The sequence below is a fragment of the Phalacrocorax aristotelis genome, chromosome 2 (assembly GCF_949628215.1).
Source record: "Phalacrocorax aristotelis chromosome 2, bGulAri2.1, whole genome shotgun sequence".
Lineage (NCBI taxonomy): Eukaryota > Metazoa > Chordata > Aves > Suliformes > Phalacrocoracidae > Phalacrocorax > Phalacrocorax aristotelis.
The window spans coordinates 74,843,381-74,867,697 of record NC_134277.1 but is presented as its reverse complement, the minus strand read 5'-3'; the positions used below and the strand labels follow the sequence as shown (position 1 = coordinate 74,867,697).

Below are 24,317 nucleotides of genomic sequence, written 5' to 3'. Positions count from 1 at the left end.
CAGGTTTTTTATTTTTAGCAAGAGTTACATTTCCTGAGTAACTTTCATAGCTAATAACAGATTCCACAAAATCACCATAATCAAAAATAAATGTGGAGTCTTAGAGTAAAACCAGCACTCTTAACAGCCTAAAATTAGAAAGTATTCCGTTCTTCTAATTCAATCTTTTTTTGAAGTGAGCAATTTATATTTGGCTAAATAAGGTACAGATGTATTTAATCACTGAATTTGCAAGTCATGTTTATTTGATGTCATATTTCAATAGTTTATATTTTTACTTCAACATTGGATTAGTTTATGATAATAGACACATTCTGTTATAAAAATAACCATGAAGAAATTTAATGAAATTTTTTTTACCATATTATGAGTGCTATGCCATCAGTAGATTTTCTTGAATCATTTACCGTTTTATATAGAGACCTGTGTTAAAAATGGGAGATATATCACAGAAAGCACCTGTGGGGTTCACTGGCAGCTTTGGTACATTTCAACAGATTGTGCCCTGAAATGTCAAACTTTTCATTTGTAAGTGGAATATATCAGCAAGAGGTAATCAGAACAAAAATAAACATGCCCACCCTTTGTGCAACACCAATCTCCACGCTCCTCTCAGCACACTGGCATTACCACCTGTACAATAACACACACAAAGCTTTCGGGGAAGACCATCCTAAGTGCTTCTAATTGCCACATAAGGACTGTTTCTTCTCTTCTTCCAGACAACCCCTGGCTTTCGGTACAAAAGTCTGACAATGCCACAGCTTCTGTATTTGCCAGGATGCTCTGGTGGAACTTTAAGCCTGAAGAGCCTACTGTTCCAAAGGAAGTGATTTCAGGGTAAAGGTGGGCTGGGAACTGGTTAATGAGGTTCCTGAACCCAGGTGATGTTTCTTAATGTGTTTTCAGAGAAGTGGTTTGTCAGGGGAAGAACAGCAGCAAAACTACAGCCAATGCCTCACCAGTGTGATGTCGGTGTATGTGAAGGTCCAAGCTCTTCTTCTGAATGCTGTAAAAAAAATTAAAATGTATCAGTCATTAGTACTGTCAGTAGCAGCGAGCACTGCACAAACACGGGCAGGCAGGCAGTCTCTAGCTGGAGTGTTTACATATCCAAACCAGCCAAACAGTAGGTCAGGAGTAAGTCATTCCTAGCAAGTTCTCATGGCTCTGCCCAGTGGCAGGGCTAGACCAGAACACAGAACACTTTTTTTTTCCTACCACTGGAGCAGGTTAGTGGATTTTGCACTATCACCAATATTTCTGTTTTAGTGTCAGTTACACACCTGTGCGTATGTATGTTCTTCGAAAATAAAACCTCTGTACAGGCATTAGGAATCTAGACTCTCACAAGCACGTGTCCCAATTTACTTTCTATGCGTTTACATCCTTAGGATGCAATTGCACCAGCACGCAGCCACGCACATTCGCATGTGCATGTGAGTCTGCATGCAATTACAGCTGGATGTAGTGAAAGTTGCGAACCAGTCTGAATATACGAAAAAATTTTTGACCTTGCATTTGTCATTTCATTCTACCTATTTTGCATTATGACTAAGGGATATCCCGCAAAATAAAGAGCTTAACCATAACACAAATACTGCCAAGAATTCATTTTATATCAAAATGTGAGGTCTGCTACATACTTAGTATGGGTCTAAATCCTGCCTTGAGACAGTGGAATTGTCATCTGGTCCTAATCAAAACCTCAGTTCTTTCAGACTCAGGGAACACCAAATATAGGATCTAAACGTTTGGGTTTTGGCACTTCCCCTGAACAGCCTAGAATACAACTGTATACAGGCTTTTAGAGAATCCAGACTGAGACTTGTGGGTTAGTCTCTGCACTTGTTACCTAATATCAAACAATCAAAACTTACCAATTTGTAATGTACGCTTCTCTGAATTTAAGGGTTCCCTTAAACAGATAAGGAAGATCTGTTTATTTTAGCAACAACTATTTGCAGCCCTTTGAGCTAGGAAAATCAGAACCATCACCGACAGGATTCATCCCACATAATGTTAGCCAACAGGCATATTATCTTCTAGATTTCCTCTGTAAAGTTAACTGTAGGCAGGCAGTAGGTAACCCTAACAGGGGCAAATTAGTCCACACATTTCAGTAATGTCTCATGTGAAATTAAGATGTCTTGTGGGAATGCCCATCATTCTCCATCAAGTACAGAAGGGGATCCACAGGGAGGTCAGATTAAGCAACCAGGCTGGCTGAAATTAATTCTTAGGCTCGGTAATGCATACACCATGCCAGTTTAAAAACCTCTTGGCTGGTGCTGCAAATATTTACAGGTTTTCTATATTCAGGGTTGGGGTACTTAGGTGGTGGTGTTACTTATACAAATGCAACAGCGAAACACTGGACTTCCTTAAAGTATTCTTAATGAGGCAAGCATACCATAACCCTCCCTTCCCCTCACAACTAGCAAAAAATGTAATTACTTGACCTGGCGCGAGAGAAAATATTTTACTATACAGGCATAGAAAAACTTGGGGCTTCAAACCAAGATTTACACAAAAGATGAAATATTTTCCCATACATTCTTATTAAAGCAGCACAGAACTCTAAATCCCTACCTGTATCATCACCAGCAACACACAGCTTTCAGGAAATCCTCTTGCAGTCTTTGACAGCAAAACTACCAAAAATGTGAACCCATCAGATTCTGTGCCATCAGAAGCAGCCATCTGACTCTTCACAGCCGCTAAGCAAGGCAGATATCTCAAGCAAATTTACATCTCTCTATAGCTATGAGCTCCTGTTGTAAACAGCCCAGTTAGATACACATTTTAAGTCTTGAGTTCATTATGTATATATATTTCTTTTGTGTGTATGTATATCAATACACAGAGGTGCACTTTAAAATTAAATTTCATTGTAATCCTCAATTTTCATGAAGAGTTGCTACTGTAGATTTCGCTATCTTGTTTTTCATTCAATGTCTCTGGTAAACTCAAAGCACAAATAATCTTAATGGGTGAGAACCTGAATAACTGAACTCTTTTCTAATTGAATATCAGTAACAATACATATTAATTCACAAACTAAATCAGAATACTGGAAAAGTTCAGAGATTACACTTTTCTGTATACTTCATCACTGCAGTTATGCCATCCTTAGTCTTGCTTACACTCAGGTCTGTCTGCTCATGCGTGATTTTTTACCCCCTTTGAATACAGCCCACTGAATCAGTCAATGGGTTCTATGTGGGTGTGAAGTATATGCTTGGGGACTGGAAAAGGGTTGGGTTTGCTTGGGGTTTTTTCCTGTCTTTCTTTTTTTCTTTTATATCCCTACATTTTGTTGTACTGTTGATACATTTTCAGAAATAGAGGTTGTTATATTCTAGTTGCTTAAGAATCTTAAGACTAATTACAGACCTGAAATAGATTACTTAAGGGAAAAAAACCAAACACCTTAAATGTACTTACACAATTCAGGCAAACTGCTTCGTAAGTGGCAATTTCAGGCACCCAAACACTATGCGGTCATTTGCAGTTACCACTATACAGACAGGAACTAAATATTTTGTCAGTATAGATTTTACGCAGAAGAGTACTTTCAGTGTTGCCATCTACTCTCACAGACACTGGTTAAAACATTCACTTCCTCATCTTAAAAGCTTATTATATAATGAGAGTCTATAACTTATTAAAGAACAATTCTGTTAACTTCAATTGGAACTAGTTCCACAGCAAAAGTAAAGCATACAAGTGTTTCTGTTATAATGGCTAATGTGCATTTAACAGGATGAAGTAGGCTGGTGGAAGGAGGCACATGATTAATTTGCAAATAAAAGTCTTTGATCCACGTAAGTAGGGCTGACTTTTTATAAATAAATGAAAAAGTATATGCTTATAAAGTAATACTGCAAAGAGAAACAAAATACTATGACAGTTACTACGGAAGGGTTTATTTAAAAAATAGATTTTTATTAACACAGGACTTAATGACAGTCCCCTATCATGCCTAACTGTATTCTATAACTAAAGCTTATCTGATAGGAGAGGAGACTGGATTTCTTGTGCCTACTACAGTAATGCATAAAGAAGTTACCAGTGTTCCACTCTTTAGCCTGGAGTTCACCACTACTGTTTGCCTCAAATTTTCCAACGACTATTTTCTCCTGCTCATATATTAGGACATACATGATACTTCCCAGAAGGTAAATATCTACAAACAAATATCTGTCTTTGTAACAAGGCCAGTAAGTGACCATTCCATTATACAAATTTCCTTCATTTTTTTGTTACAATATTTGGATAATGTTTACAATTCTGCATTTTTACAGAGCTGCCACAAAAATTAGGATAAAGCCTTTTCCCTTGTCATTCCATTACCAGATACTGAAAAGCTCTTGGTGAAGAATGAACTTCCTTTAAGCTCAAGGTATCTTACCACTTTTGATAGATGCATTTCCAGATTTTAACTGTAGTACCAGATGACTCTCCAAAAGGAGCACTAGTTTTGTAATCAGAATTACCTTTATTATGGCAGATAAAGAGTAAATTAAGCTTTCCCCCACATAAATAACAAACCAAAACTAATCAAGCTTCCTTCCACCAACTACTTCCTGAGGTACGCAGTGACTTGTGGACATTAGCCTATCTTAGTTTAAATCTTTTGAGTTTAAAAAAAAATATCAAACAGTACATCATTTAGTGTACAGAGTTTAAACACACAAGAACTTAACATTTAAACAGCCTCTATGGCTGCTAAGTACATACTTTCAAAATGTACTTCCGCTTTACTAAAACTAGCTAATTCTCCCACTCATCACATGACACACTCTGCCAACACTGCAAAACGAAATGTGTTAGCACTGTCAGAAATGTGATCATTTCCTCAATCGGCGGGGGCGGGAAGGTAGAATGAAAACACCACAAGCAAAGCTGCAGACAAAAATGAGTGTGAAAAAAGCAGCATGGTGCACCTAATACAGTAAATTAAGACATAGAGTTAGTGAATGAACGTATTTTTGTTTTTATACAAGTCACTACCATTTGCCCCAGTATCCCTTCTCACACAGGCACAAATACTATCACCTTCTTCTACTGGATATTTTTGTATTTATCACACTAGTGTTCCATACATCTTCCAGCACAGTCTGCACAGCAGTTATATATAGAAAGAGCTGCAAAGAGGGGATGGAAAGCTATCCCTTTAAACAAAACAGCCTTCCTAGAGCCAAGATTCCAGCACAAATATGTTTAAATGCTTGACTTGGCTTCTATTAATGGGTAGGGGCATATACCTTAAAGTGTGGGGTTTTGTTGTTGTTTGTTGCAAGCCAACAACAGATTTACAGAATTTGCCCAATGGAGGGATTATTTACACTTACCACCTATATGAAGAGAGTCAGCATTTGTAGGGCCTCTCACTAGCACATGTTCGGACGTGCTGCTGCAGAGAGTCTGCATCAATGAAGGTGTAAGAGCAGATCTCTCATCTGAAAGGCTTCTCACCCACCAGGAAATGGAAAGCAAATATGAAGGATGTAGCATCTTCTACGGGAACACAAAGCGTGTGTAGGAAATCCAAAAGAATGTCAGTGGATTAGCATTTACAGCACATCCTCAAAGCCACAGTTCATCTTTCACATGATCTTGTTCCTAATGAAGCATGATCTTAGATAATGGTCTAGGCAGTTAAAGGTTACAATCTGTTTTACCAGCAGGCGACCTACTGCATCTAAATTTGGCTTCCACCATAAGTTTAATCAAGAAAAACTGGCCAGAGCCATTTCCAAATTTAGTTTTGATTTTTTTTTCTGAATCAAAGTTCGGAGTGCCAACTCTCAGCCTACTCTATGTCACAAACTAAAAACAAACAAACAAAATCCCTCAGAAAGGGGAAACATAGCAGAACAGGAAGTTTTCAAGGAGCAAAAGGAAATGACATTAAGGGAAAGTAATTTTAACTTAATGAAGAAAACACACAATTTTCAGTAAAGATAGCAAGGACAACATTTAGGTCACAAATACAACGGAAAACAATGACTTTCAATAAGAAAAACATTGAGGGGTACATTCTTAAAGGACTATCCTCCCCTTTCATCTACATTCCCGCTGACAATTTCTAACTTACAATATTTATCTTCATATTTTTCTGATGTACTGAAATTCTGAAATATTAGCCTTACAGTAGAGAACCCGAACCAAACCTAACCAGAAAGAAACCACCGGCTAAAAACAGAAATGAAACAGGATCACAGAATGGTCGAGGTTGAATGGAATCTCTGGAGGTCATTTGGTCCAACCCTGAAACAGGCAAATCTATTTTCGTTTTTGCAGCCAAAACCAAAAACACAAACCAAAGAAATAAATACATTTGAATTAAAAAAATAATGAAAAGTGAACATATTTTAAGAATCTAAGTCCTAACACCAACCCTGATGTAGTAAAAATTCTCCTCAAGACAGCATTTCACGCCAACATTATTACAAGTAACTCTCCAGCTCCAGTTTTATTAGTCTCGTCTTTTAAGAATTAATGCAGGTGATATCCCATCATATGATCACTGCATAGTCAGCATGATGTGGAAATCAAAGCTTTTTTTTTTATGTTTACCCTCAGTTGTCAATGGGGAAGCAAACAGGAAGAGGCTGATAACATTTTCAGGAGTAGTTTTCAATCACCTGATATCTAGATAATAGATTACATTTTCATAGGTAATAAGCAGCTTCCTAAAACTCATTAAATATGTTTGCTGTAGGATACATGGCAGGTCAGCTGCAGAACAAGGAATAGGAGACAGCTCTGGATTTGCAATCCTTCTTCCAGACGGTGACTTATTTTGTTCATTGTTTGCAAAAGTTTAATTAATTTTGCATGGTTTTGGTCACTTGTCTACTTATGCACCTGAACATCATCAACAGCGCCCAGCCACACTGCCTAGCCAGCCTCCTAGGAGAAGTCAGTTCTCTCTTCTTTGGGTATTGCTCTCTTTTTCCTGTACCTTTTGAAGCCCTGTCAGTTGCCTGCTATATAAGCTAAGAATGTTTAATAGAGCAAATGCCTGCCTTTGAAGACATGGCATACTTGCTACCACAGAGATTGAGAGCCATCTGTCCCAGTAGCATGAGACGTCTATCAGCTGCCTTCACACCTATGTTTCCTGCCAGACATCTGCCTACTCTCCTCTGCTGCCATGGGTGATGCCATGGCTCCAGCACTGCGGGATGAAGCACCACCCACATCGCTCAAGGGTCAGAGCGCCGCACTCCTGCCAAACCACTGCAAGACTATTTCATTATTTCTTCTTTTTGCTGAAAAGTTAATTTTGCCAGTGTGGACAAAAGCGGATATCCCCTATTCACTACGCTGCCAGGTCCTAACAGGACAACTTCTCCACAAGCTGATTTATTTCAATATTATCACAGGCAGCTAATTGGCTCCCCACTGTCCCGTCCACCCACTCACTGCACACATCAAGTAGCAGGTTTCAGAGGCCATTAATGCAACATAGCACGTTTCCATCCTATTTTTTCAGTTAAACTTATTTTCTAACCCTGTAAAATGCTTGGTTAGAAGAAAGGAGAAGGCTTCACTTTTTAAATACCAACAAGATGGAACAGGTCCAACAGTTCCAGGCAGGCAGTGATACAAAGTATGTAAATTCAGGATTTCTAATGCAAGTCTGCCTTTTTGGCAGACTGATGGACTTAGACTTTGCGTTGCTATGGTAATATTATGTAAACAAATCACTCGACCAAGACAGAAAGAACCCCAAAGCATCACTCACAGAGTGGCTGGGCCTTTGATAGAGATTCAACATTGAACTTTAAAACAGAAAAGTGAATCAGGAAGCTTTCCAGAAAATGAAGGGGAGTGTAGCCAAGGTGGACAAGCAACAATCTATTATATTAAAAACCTTGAAATACGCCAATATGTGCAAGCTGATTTAGAAAGTTTTGAGCAGACATTCCCATTCTCTCCTGGCCATGGAGTACCAGTACGGAACAAAAAATTATGAGCTGGTTGAAGTCCACATCCATCTGAACTAGCAAAGGCATCCTTCTCAGTTAATGAGCCAGGGTCATAAGCTGCCCCTGTCTTTGCAGTATATATGCCTTTATATAGGTGCTTTCCGAACATAGATCCTAAACCAGGATTTCCATAAATATACCCAGATTCAGGCAGGCAAATCAAACATATCCTTAAAGATCAATATCCCTCAATGCCACAAAAAACCATTTAAGTTAAAAATTTGCCTGTTTTGTTAAATCAGGATCAGAGTGTTTGGGTTTTGCATATTCAGTGCAAGAGGGAGAACTACCAATAAGTAAAAAAAATACCCCTTTTCTCTAGAAATCCTTTTCACAGCACAAAAGACACACTCCTACACAGCATTCAACATTCAGCTCTACAGTACTTCTTTTTCCTCCCTAAGCAGTTTATCTAAGCGGTAACATAAAGACAACACACATGTAATCCACCTGTATGCATTAACATCAGCTGCATCAGAGAGGCCTTGAGCCTTGTTTTGTGTTCACAGCGCTGGCAGTGAAAGGCTTTGATGCCAGCATGCGTTCCCATGTGTTTCTGCAGAGCTAACTATAAGAATGCATCCTGTCAGAAAGGAAATGAACCTTGTCACAGCTGGAAAAATCATCATCTATTCTTCCTGTGTAAGTGGCCTGAAGGGATGACATTTCTCAGTTACTGTGTTAATTTAGGCTTTTAATGCCTTTTATCAAGAGTGTTTAAAGCTATTAGTTAGGAAAGATTGATATGGGAGGGATGAGAACACAGAGATTCCTATCAGACCTGTCTACAATCAAGTACTTCAGTTACTATTTTATCATCTTTCAACTATTTATTTATAGTCCCAGAATGACATACTTTGCTGTGTTGAGTAATTTACTAGCAGCCAATACTGCATAATGCAACATGTTTATACTGGATTGTTGTATTTTGATGTTTGAATGGTCAACTGAAGCCTGCTAGATTTTTTTTTCTGGATGAAAAAGACAGATTCTACTTTCTCAACTGCACGACGTGCTACTCTTTCCGGCCAGCAAGTGGAATTTATTTAGAAGGGAAAATAATTCATATGAAAATTATATGTGCGTTTATGTACAAAGAGAGGATACCTAGGGAACAAAATTGTAAAACATTTGAAAAGGCCTACACAGACCACAGATCTGCTGTTCCAAATTCCTTGATTTTCCAGATATTTCCCTGCACCACACTTAAAGAGTACCTCAGAACATTTAACTATATGTCTTAAGCACTTAAGGTTCCTCAAAAATCAGCAACAACAGAGGAAGCACTGGCTGTTTACAAATTCACAAACAAGTCTAAAGTCACATCTGTAACACAGAATAATTTCAAAGGGAGAAATACAAGCAAAGAACAACTTTAAAAACCTTGTCTTGTGAAAGTCAACCATAGCAGGTTTGAAAGGTGCTTACATCTCTATTCCGAATTATTGATCAGCACTTAGCAAAAGGAAACAATGTCTTTTTGAATCATACCTGCAAATAATTAGTTACTAAGTCAATACTATTTCCAAATACACACACTATATTCACGTTAGATGTAATAAACAGGATTACTCATTCTTTAAACACTCTATAATGAAAACATAGCTATTTTCATGACACATTTGTGAAGGTAATTAAAGTTCTGCTATTTTGAAAACAAAGTATTTTAGAAAACAACAAAATTAGTTTATATTATACTCAAGACTTCCACTGGTAAGAGTATTCCTGCTAATTCTGACCTAAGAATGAACCATACAGCTGTTATTTTATGCAAGTTTTCAAAACAAGAAATATGCAAAAGGGGATTTAACCCTCAATTATTTGTGTATTAACACTTTCTTGCACCAGAGAAATAAAGCTTACATTGCACAAAGAATAAAAGCCCTTAACTCGAGTTAAGGAACTTAAGTACTCAGGGGAGTTGTTGAAGTGTTTGATGCAGAGAAGGTGTGAAAGCTATAACAATGATCTCAATAGAACCAAGGGCCTATATGGGAAAATCTGCGATTTAAACAGCAGGCTTCAAAATGAAAGCCGACTCTGAAAGGCAAGCTGTGCCAATCTGAATAACTCTTCATATTAGTTTTTCCCCACTTCCCTAAACATTTGTGATCTTTCAAGAAGAAAAAAACAACACAAAAAAAACCAACTGTCAAAGATATAGATTCTGAACTCCTACAGGACAGACAGAACTTTTTTAAAGCTATGAAGGAGAGACCGAAAATGCAGGGGCTAATTTCCGTAATATCTTTGTGAATTCAGTACAAGGACAGTAGTTCAAAAGTATAACATGCTGATATACAAACTAGGAAAATGTTCTTTGCTACCATTTCTACTCACTGAAATCAGAATTAAAACTGTACTTTTTATACATTTCAAGGACATGTCTTTCACAATGACATTACAGAACAACCTTCCTTTGTTAGGGGATTAAATGCTTTGTAGAAAAGTAGAGCTATTTGGATTTTCTAGCTATTTGAAGTACTCCTTAAAAAATGTATAAGCATAGCTGCCTATTTCCAGCACATGTAATAATTTTTAAATGCAGATTCCAGAATTCTGATAATATTGCAGACAGTGCCTATCTTATGCAGCGCTTGTGGTGCAAACTCCCCACAAATACTGATGTGTTCTTTTTTCTTTAAGGAAAAAAGAAAGATGACACTGTTACTAGGAGGGTTGGTTGAAACTTCTAAGATTAAAGAGCGAAAGTCCAAAGGAACCTGGAATTGTAATATGGATGACTGAACTTTCTTTTGGATGTGAATAAGGTGTGTTTGAGACACTGGGAAATTCCAACCCATTGAGACCAAAGGGTCTTGAGTCCTCTTGATCAAGCTTTAGGCTCCATAAAGGTCCCACATGTATTGTAGCACTTAGGATTTTAGTGAAACAGTCAGGAAAGACTATCAATAGACCTGTTGTGTTAGGAATCAGTTTCACTCTTCACAGTTAGCTTTTGAACACTGATTATAGACATCTGATCCTTACAGATGCCACTATGATTTTCCCTTCTTTATATGAACTATTGGATAAAACTCAGCAACTGAAAAGGTTAGGCTGCCCTCTCTCTGTTGCTAACTACATGATCTGTAACTTAAAGCATAATATTATGGCTACACACATTCAAGAAATTCACAATGGTAGGTATTAATCAGCATTTTACCATACAGTCATAAAACCCCCAATACTCCAAATCAGTAATATAGTATACCTTCATAAAGTTTTAGATGATCAAACTGTACTTGTAGTAAGACAATAAAATTTGGTTATATTGTTTTAGTATCACTAGTATTCCCTGTGAATTGAGGCCTTTAATTCGCACGCACTGTCAGCAGAATGCACAAGCCATCCTTGCACCAATGAATACATTAATTAACATGTGAAATAAAAGCATCACTATATTGTGTATTCTGTTTTATTTCCTGATGGGAGAAAAATGGCGATGAGAACATTATTTTGAGTTGTAATATTACATTAATTTAACTTGAAATATAGAAAATAAATATTTGGAAGATGTAAGCAAGACTTAGGCAACATTAACTAATAATGTCATGGGGTTCGGTTGTTTGACTATTTTATGCTCTAAAATATACACACACCTCTTGCCATAGTCATAAAAATCTTCAACTTTTATATAAAACTGCCTTTTTTATAAACTTGAAATAGATTTTACTAAATAAATTCTACAGCCTAATACTGAAACTAATGAAAACTTCCAATTCAGACATTCCAGCTATCCTTGTAGCAAGTAAACTAGGCAGAAATCATCATTTTAAACTCTGACGTCAGTACGCAGTCTGCACTCAGGTTTACTGGGAAAAAGGAACACTGAAAAAGCATTTGAAAAGTAAAAGCCAGTGTGATGTCGTTCGCTTGGTGCCCCCTTCTGGGGAAAACCAAAACAAAAAAAGCACTACGAGACAGCCATTCCCTGAGTACCGTTACCTACACTTCTCTGATTACTCAGCCTTCGTTCAGCAAATCTTTTTCAGTTTAAAGGCTTTTTTTGTTTTTTAAGTTTTAATTTTAAAGTATCGATAGACTCTAAAATATATTTCCCAAATGAGTCTGTTTATCTAGGTATAATGAGAGACAATTCTGGGAAGATAAAATGATGGCTACTTGCTTTAGCACTGTTGGAGCTTTGGAGCCCTGCGTAGCAGCACAGACTGCGCACTCAGAGTTGCAGTCAGCACAGCAGCATTATCCTGATGCCATTCTGCCATCAGCTCTTCACCCTCAGCGGCAGGACACAGCACCGCACTGGCTGCCATTTGCAACAGGTCCTGTCCTGCCATGGGTTCAGGGCCGTTCGTGGAAAAAAGTTAAGAGACAGGCCAGGCTGGTAGTATGGCTAATTGCTCGTTTCATTAGTCTTCCCTTCAAAGAGGCTGTAAGAAAGAAACAGTGTTAACATGAAATTTGCTTCTTGAGATAGCACAGCAAAACTCAGGTCAGAACCAGGTATGAAAAGTTCAAGTAAGTTCTTAATCTTTGCAATAATTACAAGCATCGTTCCAGGGTGAGCCCCAGAGACCCAGTCTGTAAATGCACTTTTCACTTCCGAAACAGAGAGGTAATGCGCTCATCAGATAATGACACATTTCATACGTAACCTCAGACAAATTCGGACTGCCATACTCCACTAGTTCAAAAGTAACTTGTAATGATGTAATGATGTGAAGTGCTTACCCTTATGCTTCTCCAACTTCTTTAAAACTGAGACAAGTTATTTCAAAATACTGCACTGTGAACATGGGAGCGATTTGTCCACCTGCTTAGTGAATCTGTAAGGACTGAACTGTGCTTTGACTATGACAAGGCTTGTTAACTCACTACTTAATTAAAAAATAACCAACAAAAAAAAAACTAACCCCAAAACCCCCAGATGCTTATGTGAAACGCAAATCATCAGCACATTGGTCTACTCCCTACCTGCTAGCAGAGCTTCTAGTTCACTGCAAGGAATGAGGCCTTCGACTATCCAAACACAAATTCCTTTTTTTCTTTCTTTTTATTACACCAATTTCAGCAAGCTACTAAAAAATGTATTTCTTTCTTTCAATGTGAGCAATAACAACTTCTAATCAGGAAATCCAGATTCCATATAGACACTTACTTCAGCCCTAGAAAACAGTGGGGAAAAGAAGCTAATTGGCGAAAAAACTTTGACAATTTGAATTGATTAGATTATTATACACAACTTTGAAAGTCAGAAAGTGATTTGATCTAGTTAAACTGAAGGTGTCTATTGTGCAAATGTTTTCTAATAATGTAAGAGACATGTATAGCCATGAACACCAACAACAAAAAAAACATCCTCAAAACCAAACTCACATACTTAGAAGAAACCTAGAGAAACAGCATGTACATTAACATCTCCACCTAAATACCAGTCAAGCTATTAGAATATTGTGTGATGTCAACTTGTGAAGGTGGCTACCAGAGATTACTATCTTCTCTATAAAAAAAAAACAAACCAATCTCTTTTATGAATAACAGGAAAGCATCAAATGCCTTCTCAAGTTCCCTTTGGAAGACAGGATGAGCTTGCACTTGAGGTCCGACAAAGTCTTAGTGTTAACTCTTAGAACTGCAATTAAGTGGAATTTTGCATTAACTGATAAAATTGGTGCTTCAATAAATATGCCTCTGAGAAATGCAGCCATGACGGCAAAGGAAGCTGTACATTGTCACAGTTTTTTCATCCAGTTTACACACAGAATTCCAAGAAGTCTCACAGCACGTCTCATGGCTCTTCAAAGAGTGCGTCTCAGCGGCTCTCCTTTATTATTGCTTGTAACAAAATGTAAGAGAAAACCTTTAGAAACACCTTTTGATCAGCACCTGCTTACTTTATTCAAAAGACTGCTACTGTCACAAACCAAGCAGAAGACAGCTCTTTGAACAGGGTACCTTATTTTTGTTCAGGCTATCTGTGGGCGACATTCTTGTAAAAATAAAAAAGTAAGTAAATAAATGTGCCACATTATCAGTTGTTCTGCAATAAAGATCTACAGAAGTACTTGGAGGATAACAAGCAAAAAGCAAGTTTTGCTATAATGTGGGTCATACCTACCATAGGTACTACATGCAAATTAACTCGAGTCCTTCTTTCTAGTTGCTTTTGTGTTGAAGCACACAGCATTATCTTCAGCCTTCTTTCTTCTCTTTCATTCATTTTCCATTTGGGTTTTTTTCTGATGGATCGGTTTGTGATGTCCATTCATCTGATGTCTGGTTTTTGAGTACCTGATTCCAAAATGAAGACAGAAGGGCTGTAGAAGTTTTGTCATTTTCCATATGCTCTTTCAACTCTGCTCTAGATTGCCAATTAAGAAATAAGTTAACTAATTCAAAATTAAACCCAAAATACAGTATCAACCAATATTTTACATTACCATCAGTGACTGAAAAGACTTAACAATCCGAGATAAGATACTTCCAGGTGAAAGACAAAGTTGTAGAGGGACTTTTGAGATAGTGTAACCCTCATAATTCAGTCCACTAACAGAGAGGAAAAACCTTGTTGATCATTCTGTGTTATGTTTGTGAAAGACACACACAGGGGGACAAAAAGGCTTCCCAAAAAAAGCTAAACAAGCCATTTGCGTGTTAAGTTTTGTTTGTTTGTTTGTTTTTTGGGCAGGGGGTTTAAACTGTAGGGCAGAATTAGATCCAAGTTGTTAAATACAGGTAATGTGGAGGAAAGACGTGTTCTATTTTACTTCTGCACATATTGTAAATGTAATGAATAGGCAGATGACTTCCAGCAACGTTTAGCTGCCATTCACACACACCCTAGAAGTACAGCTTATCATTCTTGGATGCACACTTTCATGATAAAAATGCCACAGTGCTGCTCAGCAGAAAAACAAAATGAAGTCATCACAAATTATAATGATAAAAATGATAGTATTTGGAAAGTCACTACTGTGTGTGACACACTTGCCACCACAATAAATATCCCTGTTTTTTTAAAGTGACAAAGCAGAAAGGAGAACCATGATTTTCAAGTATCTCATTGGACCTGAATCCTTTGGGTTTACCAGACTACAATGTATTTATTATACAAAAGCTTTATCTAACAATGAACATTTTAAATAGTAATCTTTTCTAAGTTTCCTCAGCTAAACTTCCAATGATCATTATACATGTAGATAAAGAACAAGCAACATATTTGATAATATAACTATTACATTGCAAAGAACTTATTTTTATGGTAGGAATAGCCAAATATTAAGTTTCCTTTCTTATACTGTTGTTAAAATAATGTAATTAGAATTTTATGCTAAGACTAATATCAAGATCAGTGAAATGACAGCCATTTCCAACCTGAAATATAAACTTAAAAAACACAGTGCTGCATACACTTTTAAATAAACAGCATATTTTGTAAGACTAGGAAAAAAATTAAATAAGCCCATTAGATGATTGAGAAGAGAGCCAGTATTTGCTGCAGAGCAAGGGGAATACTTTCATCCACAGAAAATATAATTTGACACAGAATCATTTTCGATCCCGACATAGCTTGTGTATTATTGCTTTTGTACAAGTTGATTATTTCAACAACAGAAGTGCCAAAAATCCTCTTTTTGCCCCCCACCCCCGAAGCCTACAAACAAGATATAAAAGGTGATGTTAACTGTTATATAAATTAATTAATCTCAAAACAGTTGCACCAACTCTGAAGGTGACTTGTAAAATCCATCAGCTTAAGCAGTAAGTTTCAAATGCTGCCTGCAAGGGCTTAGTAGTGTAAGACATTTCAGTACACTGCTGCTTACAGGAAGGAAAAAATAAAGATTTTTCCTCACCCAGTGTCATCAAGCTTTGTTTAATGAATTCCCAATTCCTTTTAACGTGATGGCACAGCAAGTGTCAGATTGCAAACCCTGCTGGATTATGGAGCCTCTAGTTCCTGAGGCAGAAGGGAGGATAAATTGCCGATTTTACGACCGTTTATGGATTTAAAAAAAAATTAGATGTCTTGCGCTTTTTTGAGATGGTATATTCAAGACAGTATTATGAATAAACAGACGCTTACCTGACCCTCCATTCAGTGTACACCACCTCCATGCTTCAGCGTGGTTTGTTGGTCAATATGTCACCGCCAACACAGTATATGTTAAGACATCATGACGGAGCTGAAGCCAGTGACCCTAAAAGGTCTACATATCACAGGACCTAAGGAAGAAATAGGTGAACTTTTATATAGCAGTGTACTATATGGTCCACAGCTGAGTAACTAAGAGCATACAGCACATACTGCTAAAGATGGTGGCATTTTGGTAATTTATTTTAGTATGTTATGGTAGATTCCCAACATATTTCCCACAACACAAAATAAATCCTATATTAAAACCCAAACAAAATCCCAGCTCATTAAGGTTGCTAAGCCAAGAAATAAAAATTAGGAATTGCCAAAATTAATTTCATTGCTTTTTGTGTATATACTCTATGCTCACTAAACAAGACTAATGAAACACTACCCGTTCTATACACTGAATTTTGGAAGGGTCATGGGGGGGGAAAAAAATTTCTATACAGTCAAGTCAGGAAATTAGTATTTTGCAAGTGTACCCACCCACACAGATGATGAGTGTTTGACTCTGCAACCTTTATTGAGAGTTTTCTTGAATTTTTTGTGGTTTGTTTTTTTTTTTTTTAAAAAAACACATTTAACATGTTTTGGGCTTTATTTTTTTGAAACAAAATACCTAAGAAGTTAAAACATAAATTCCAGGCTTCACAATCAGGGATTATATTTGGGCTGTCTGGCGTTGCTGAAACCCTTAGACACACCAGAAACCTCTGATGCTTGAACTAACTGCCATTTGAGTAATGACAGCAATAGCAAAATGTTATATTAATGCTCGTTCATGTATCTGAGACTCTAAATTCTTTCTGTCCACTTCAGGCCACCCTGTCGCCCAAATTCTTTTCAATCTCTCAGATTCCTCACTTTATCTTTTTCTCTGCTCACCATGCCCTGACCCACTAGCAGTTTTCCTAACATGCCAAATTCTGCTTGAGTTCATCTCCTCACGTTCTCCAGCAACTTCTCACAGGTTTTCCAGCCCCACTGGTCTTTAGTATCCCACTTTTTTAATATGCTTCCTATGAAAGAATTAAAAACCTTTGCAGACAGGTACCAAAGCAAATTGACATGTTTTCTTAGTTCTTGTCCTTGCCTCCCTAAAACAGCCTGTTGCAATTAGCTTCCTATAGTAAGGTATCTTGACTGTTCATTGCATATTTTCAGAGGCTGTGTAGAGGCCAAATCTCAAAAGACTTTTGCATCAGGAGTGTGCCTCTTATCTATTCTAACAAAAGATATCACACGAAAAACGCTTAGATCTTTCCTGCAAGCCCTGGAATATTAGGGCTTTTTAAACAAAAGGTATCCACAGTCTCACTGGTTCCACTTGAAAATATTATGAACAGAAATTTTCCCCACATATGTATTCTAGAAAATTGGTTGAATTATTTTGGTTAATCTGTTTTTAAAGGAAAAGTATCAGCTGAAGGCAAAGAACCAACATAAAAAATTTCAGCCAATACAGTTTAAACAAACAAACAAAAACAAAAGACAGCCGAGCAAGTGAAAACAGTTTCTTTTAAACAAACAGCAACATTGGTAACAAAGCAGAGCATCTAGAGTAGTAAAACAATGCAGTGCGGTTTTATAACACTAAATAGGAAGTAAGCAGTTAAAATATAGAAGTAGTGAGATCTGCAGGCATGTGTCATAAATTCATTTAATTTCTGTTTTCAGAGGGGCCTTCTTTGACATAATCTTGGGGAAAATATATGTATCAGCATGAAGAGGAACTGCTGCTAGTGATGTATAGCCTCTACCTCGATTAAAAAATAGATTACAAAATCAAATTTGATGGTATAAGTATGCACAGCTCCCGTCCCCCTTTCAGTCACCCTGCAAGAAACAAAGCTGAATAGAATCCTTTGAAAGTTGCTTTAGTATTTAAGAAGTGCTGAAATTAGCCGTAAGTGTTGCTCATATGATGGAACTAAAGTAAATATAGGTTGATTGATAGGGTGCTATACATTTCCTCATCAGATTCACCCTGCTTCAGTTAACGAGACTAACCGAAGACAGCAGTCAGAAGTCAGAGATGCAGGGACAGTTCTCTCCCCATAGCTCTGTTCTAACCACAAGTCTAGGATGTTGTAGGTCAAGGTCTGAGGAGTTAGAACTGCTAACAATATAAACTGCGGCATGCACTTTTGACATCATTAAATGTCAAAAAAGTATTCAGAAAAAGACCAAACTCTTGGTCAACAAAGACCTAAACTGTATATCAAACCTGGCTGGCTGTCATTCAGAGTATTACAATTCTGGTGTTATTCCAATCACATTGACACAAAGCTAAAGTCAGAAAAGCATCAGATCTGAAGCATCCTTCATCTTTGTTATTTTAAGCAGTACAGTATGCCTTCCCCGCCAGGTGAAGGACCCAGTTTGATAACAAAAAACAATAGAACAGTGAGGTAATACGGAGTCTTCCTTGTATGAAGCAACCATCTCTACCTATTGCAGATGGAAATAAAGCTCTGAGTAAGATGGAGCAAGACTGATGAAAGACGACAAACTTGCTGCCACTAAACTTAACAAAGAATTTCCTTTTAAACTAGCAGACAACTGGTTACCTAAACAAGCAATTATCAACTGCCAAAATAAGGCCAACAGAAACTCAAATCAACATAAGATGTATCCAAAACACAGGCATCTCCTTATATCCTGCATCCAGACTCCCTGTACTGAGTGTCATTGTCATCTTCTTTTCTCTTCCATCTGCTCAACAGCTGCTCAGCTGGGAGCTCAATGCAGCTGCTACATCCCACCGCCACCAACAGCCTTTGAAGATTAGGATCCTGGTTTGGTGCCTTCAAGCAAAGTCTAAGAAGTCCCTAATCCTCTTCCTCCCCTCAAACCACGGTTTCAATCTAACTTAATGAATTGTAAAGCCTTCTTCCACCAATTAAAACAAATTTACTTGTACACACACTTGCATTAAGCAAATATTTAGTACTGGAAAATTCACCTCCACTCTATAAAAGCAGACAGAAGTAAAACATACAATTAGAAATCCAGTACATGCTTATAGTTTTTACAAAGTATTTGTTGCACTTTATAAACTAAGCAGTTTAAAAAAAGTAAAAGGAAGAGACCTATGGGGGGGGTGGGTGGGATGGGGGATTAAAAAAAAATCCACCTACATTTGAAAAAAAAGTCTCATCTCTCACATTCAGTACACAGATACAGTTTGAAACTGTAACTATGGTTGCGCAGATGTTTGTAGTCCTTGATCCATTCCTGAGCCGTATTAAAAGCCACAGTTTGTTATAATAGGTTAAAATTGGATTAAATACATTAATTTAAAATAGAAGACAGACATTTCTTCATGTTAGACAATTATTAACATAAAAGTTCAAACTTAACTCCTACATAGTTTCAAAGTATTTTGAACTTATTTAAGCAATATGAGGCTGAATTTGGCTGAGATGCACAGTATTTCAAAAGAAAGAGCAATTATTAATTTTGAAGACACAACTTGACCATGTGGGCTCTGGCAGCAAAAGCAAGGTTAGCTCAGCTCTCAGGATGGTCAATGAACTCCTCTTCCCCAATGTCAAAACGGAACAAAGAACCCCAGGATAACAAGCAGTTCTCAAAGATTTCAAACCACTATTTGAAATGAGTTAGCAAAATATATACTTGCAGTGGAGTTACTTTGATGTGAATTACAGAGCATATGAAAAATATTGATGGAACAGATACATAGGAAACATCAAAATACCCAAGCTCCAAAGGATTATTTTTAGTGATGAGATGAAATGCACTTTACTTGTCCCTTTTCTTCTCAGCACATCCGCTGAGAGTCTAAATTTGGTCTGGAGAAAGTACTGGTTGCAGGTTTTGCATAGAGGATTTCAGACTAATGGGAAATGCAATCAAGACCTCTAACCCTTTCCTGTAAAGATTTTAATATAAAATCACTCAACTTTATAGCAACTCCTGGACTCTTTTTTCAGGTTTAAGATTCAAAGACCAAAAATGAAACAGGCAGTATGATGAGTCTTTCAGGTATTTTGCCTCTTTAGCCCGATGCAGATGCTAAACTGTCACTACGCAGCCTATACAAATATCAACAACTGTTTTAATCTAGATAAGTAAACAACAAATAACATCACATAATCGCATACAAGAATCTCTCAGCATGACAAATTGACAGCTTTATCTTAAATAAGAAATTAAGAAGAAACTTCAGTATACTCCACCTAAGTATTTTTGCAGTTTGCACATTTTTTCTACTAACCAGTTAGGCTTTCATGTAGGTTAAAAGTTATAACAAGCATACTGTAGCAAATAACGTTAGCAATTACAGCTAAAACTTGACATTAATTTAAATACAAGCTTGGTGCTAAGAAGCTACTGTTAAAACTTATTTCAAAAACTAACCCTAGAGCAAGCAGGAAGGCTCACATACCCATTGTATCAGGCTCACTAGCATAATAAATTGGCAGACAACAGTTGTTTGTAATGTTACAGTAAAACTCCCTTTAATGGAATGAAACCTCTGAAAAATACCAGCAGGCTGAAGACTTCTCTCAATTTCTTCAATGTTCCTTCTCCACCTCAGAAATCTACAGAAATTAGCATGGTGTTAAATAAATATTTAGAAAGGCTTCCTTTGCTCACATTTATCACAAAAATGCAAACAATATTCAATGCAAATGTAAAATATTTATAATTCAATTATACTACCAATAGCTTAAAAGTTATTAAGTATTTAAGCTACTAGATTTTTCTACAGGAAGCTAAAATTAAGTAAGCTTTCTGGATATGTTAACAGTTAATGGTAAGTTCTAATCTGCAAAATTTACTGCCGCCAGATGTGATGGAAGTTGTCAAAAAGTATCCCAGAAAACCTAGTCCCACGTTGTTTTCCCAGTACAGTTGTAAGAGATAGATTTTTGATTCCGCCCACCCCGCCAAATAAACAGAAGGTAATTAATCATTCAAGAAACGACTTACAATTTGTCTGTACAAAACAGTTCTCCTTTCACTTCAGAAAACATTGTTTATATAAGCACTCTCAAATCTTTTCACTGTTGCAGTAATCCCTATCCTGAAATATTGTGAATTTCATTTGAGTTTCTACATCCTCTCCTTCCCAAACTCTTACAGAAAAAATTACACTAGAACGCAGCCTTTGTCAGCTTACAGTTGCATACAATTAAGTTGGAGACACTGTATGTCGTTGTGAAGCAACGAGGTTACTCATTTTGCTTTTAGTTCTAAAAACGACCCTTTTTTTTTTTTAGTTACTTTTCCTGCCGAAATTCTGCAATAACCTTCTACGAAAATTCTATCTCCTGCCCTTTCAAAAACTCAGAACAACCCCACCTACCCCTAAGACAAAGAAGACTTCAAAATTAGACTGCACAACACATAACCTAATCTAAACCATTCAAAACCAACACCGCACAGAGATTCAGTGCCTGGCCTGGCTAAGATCACATGAAGCCCTATTATTCCACATTCCCCAAGGCTCCTGACATTGCCTTATCTTTTCTTATCTGACCGCTGCCAGAAACTCCAGAGCACTCCCGTCAGCCATCATCTTATTTCATGTAAGTGTCCTGGTTTTGCACTGCCTTTACTGCGCAACCAGAACCAAATCAGTAGTTCAACCCAGACAGCAAGAATTTGGTCTGTATTATCAGCAGCAGCCACAGAAACCTTGCTAAAATCAACAAATCTCTGCCATCACCTACAACGCTGAATGGTTAAACAGAAAAATGCCCAGACTACCTTTGTACGAGAACCTTTCAAGATTTTACCTATAGCCTTGAAGGTAAGCACCAGATGCATGACTTTATTGAGGGCAAAACACTTGCAATTAATAACAGAAACATTTTTACGTTTTTCCCTCCTTGCTTAAATAAACTACAGTTGGTACAACAGCAACATTTGTAGTCAATGCAGAGAACAGCAACACTGGAATACTGGAGTTACATCCTTTTGTGATTTAAGAGACACTGATTATGTTACTCTGACAAGGTCCTCCATTTATAAAAGGAGAGAATACTTAGCAGTGTCACAAAACTTAAAGAGATAAAAAGCATCAACATTGAAAGAAGCACCTTTACAGTAATGTTACAGAGCCATTAAAAGCTAATAATATTGAAGCTATTGGAATATGATTGTCAACTACTAGAAATATTCAGAATCCATAGTATATAGTGGGACAGGATTTTGCAGAGTGAAGGAACACAATCAAAAACTGAACATTTACAAAACTTTTTAGAATTTTTGCAATTCTTATATTTTCTTTGCTTAAACCATTATGAAGATGTTTTACTCATGACTGCACTTACAGCTCGTGTTGAAATGTTCTCACAAATTTTGTATTGACCAAATAAAATGACGTGCACAGAGGAGTTTATAGCTGAAGCAACTGTATGAGAATAAAGAATAAAATTTGACTTACTGGTAAAATTACTGCGTGGACATTTAAACATATTCTGATAATGGCAAGCTGCATAAAGATTTCTTATCCACTTGGTTTCAAGAGATGATGAATACATTGTGCACTGAAAGAGATGAAGTTTCCTCTGATGGCTGTAGAAACAGTGCACTTTCCAAGCACTTTGTGACATAAAAACACTTTCACAGGTGAGGCACTGGCAGGTTTCTTTTATCTGCTTGTATGGTTTTTAAACAATCCTCCATGAAGTCCCACTCAGTCATGCAACAATAAACACATGTAAAGCCACGAACCACAACATGACCCTTTTCATGGATTTAATGAGCATCTTTCAACTCAGTGCTAAGTTGCACATGTTGCATAAATGCTGCGTTCCCTCAGAACTGTAGCTTTAAGGCACAAGCATCTTTCACAGGATAAGCTAACCCTTTAGTGTCACATGCAGCTTTCTTCTGATTTTTTGTAACTTTTACACCTTGATTCAGCTTTAGGGGTTTTTACCTCCCCAGCTGAGGTCCGAGTTCTAACACTGGAAACACAAGAGAGGCCAAGATGCAGAGGCTGGGCTTCTTCCTCATCTTTGCCCTTGGGATATGAAAGGAACTCAGCACTGCAGAACAGTGCTACTCACGCTGCCAGTGAGCTGCTGCTTCTCCAAACAAGGTGTTTGCTTCACAGGAGAGAGAGGCATAAAGATTGAAACATCTGACATAGAGGTCATTAGACTTTTTTTGCAAGCTTTTCTTCGTTTTCTTTATTTTCTTGGTTAACTTCATCTCCCATGCTATACAACTCATTTTCACCTTGGTCCATTTTAGGACAGCCTGAAATTTGACACACCATATCTGTTTCATGCATATGAGCCAGGTGTGTGCTGACCCTACCTTTGATGCTACTTGTAAGTGGGCAGAGCTTGCACCTGTACAGCTCCACCAGGCCTGCTACGTCGGCTTCAAAACCTTCAGGCACAGCAGCATGCAACTGGGACATTGCAATTTCCTTGGGTGAGATGCAGGTTGACTGTTGCAAGACATTGGTGTTCGTGCTTAAATTCATTCAGCTTCCGTAGTTGCTGGCAGGTAAACCTACAAAAGACAATTAACAAACCAGTTAAAATCCATTTTATGATTGCAAACATCTCTTATTAAAACTCTTGGCCACAATGAGATCTAGACTCAAGTTCCAGTTGTAGGGATGCCTGTAAATCTTAAGGTTATCTGAAAGGAGCAAGGGTTTTGCCAGGAGAAAAATGATGCCATAAATGATTACTCAAACCTCTTGTGGAAACTAAAAATGACCTACAGGTTAATACTATTTTGTCAGTTTTGTGTGTGCGTATTAAATACATAGCAGGAACTGCTATGAAACAGGCGGTATTAATCCCTTAGGATTAACCAGCAAACGGCACCGCTAATACCCGCAGGCCTCGGGACCGCGACCATCTGCCCCCTCCCTGCGGCTCAGGACAGGGAAAAGCGAACCTGGAAAAGCAAACCAAGAGCAGCAACGCCTTACAGGACGCATCGGCTGCCTACAGAGGGCCGGCACCGAAGCGCCGACAGCCCCCTCCCTCCATCCGTCCCGGGCAGCAGCCCCCTCCCCCGCCGCCGGGCCCCTTCCCGCGCTCCAGTAGCTGGAAGCGGCGCCCTCGCCCCGGTGACCTTCCCTGAGGAGCCGCGGCCCAACCACCCCGGGGAGGGCTGAGACGGTGCCACTGCGAACGCGGCTGCCGCGGCCGACCGCGGAGCCTCCTCCACCCCACCTCTCCCAGCGCCGACGGTGGCGACACGGCACC

General features: G+C 37.9%; 1 long non-coding RNA gene across 3 annotated transcripts; it reads right to left on the bottom strand.

The window, feature by feature from the left end:
- Window positions 1–223: 223 nt before the first annotated feature.
- On the bottom strand, window positions 224–24,287 carry LOC142053048 (uncharacterized). 3 transcript variants are annotated; one of them, XR_012659065.1, is made up of 8 exons: window positions 24,184–24,287; window positions 23,407–23,607; window positions 22,526–23,192; window positions 20,620–20,675; window positions 16,054–16,193; window positions 14,086–14,258; window positions 5,358–5,523; window positions 224–1,009 (listed from the first exon to the last, which is right to left on the bottom strand). It is a non-coding gene; the product is annotated as an uncharacterized LOC142053048 (long non-coding RNA). The 3 variants fall into 3 exon arrangements; XR_012659067.1 differs by lacking the exons at window positions 224–1,009; window positions 5,358–5,523; window positions 20,620–20,675; window positions 24,184–24,287 and adding exons at window positions 12,133–12,397; window positions 12,942–13,132 and having other exon boundaries at window positions 22,526–23,413; XR_012659066.1 differs by lacking the exons at window positions 224–1,009; window positions 5,358–5,523; window positions 20,620–20,675; window positions 24,184–24,287 and adding an exon at window positions 12,133–12,397 and having other exon boundaries at window positions 22,526–23,413.
- Between the last annotated feature and the right edge of the window lie 30 nt (window positions 24,288–24,317).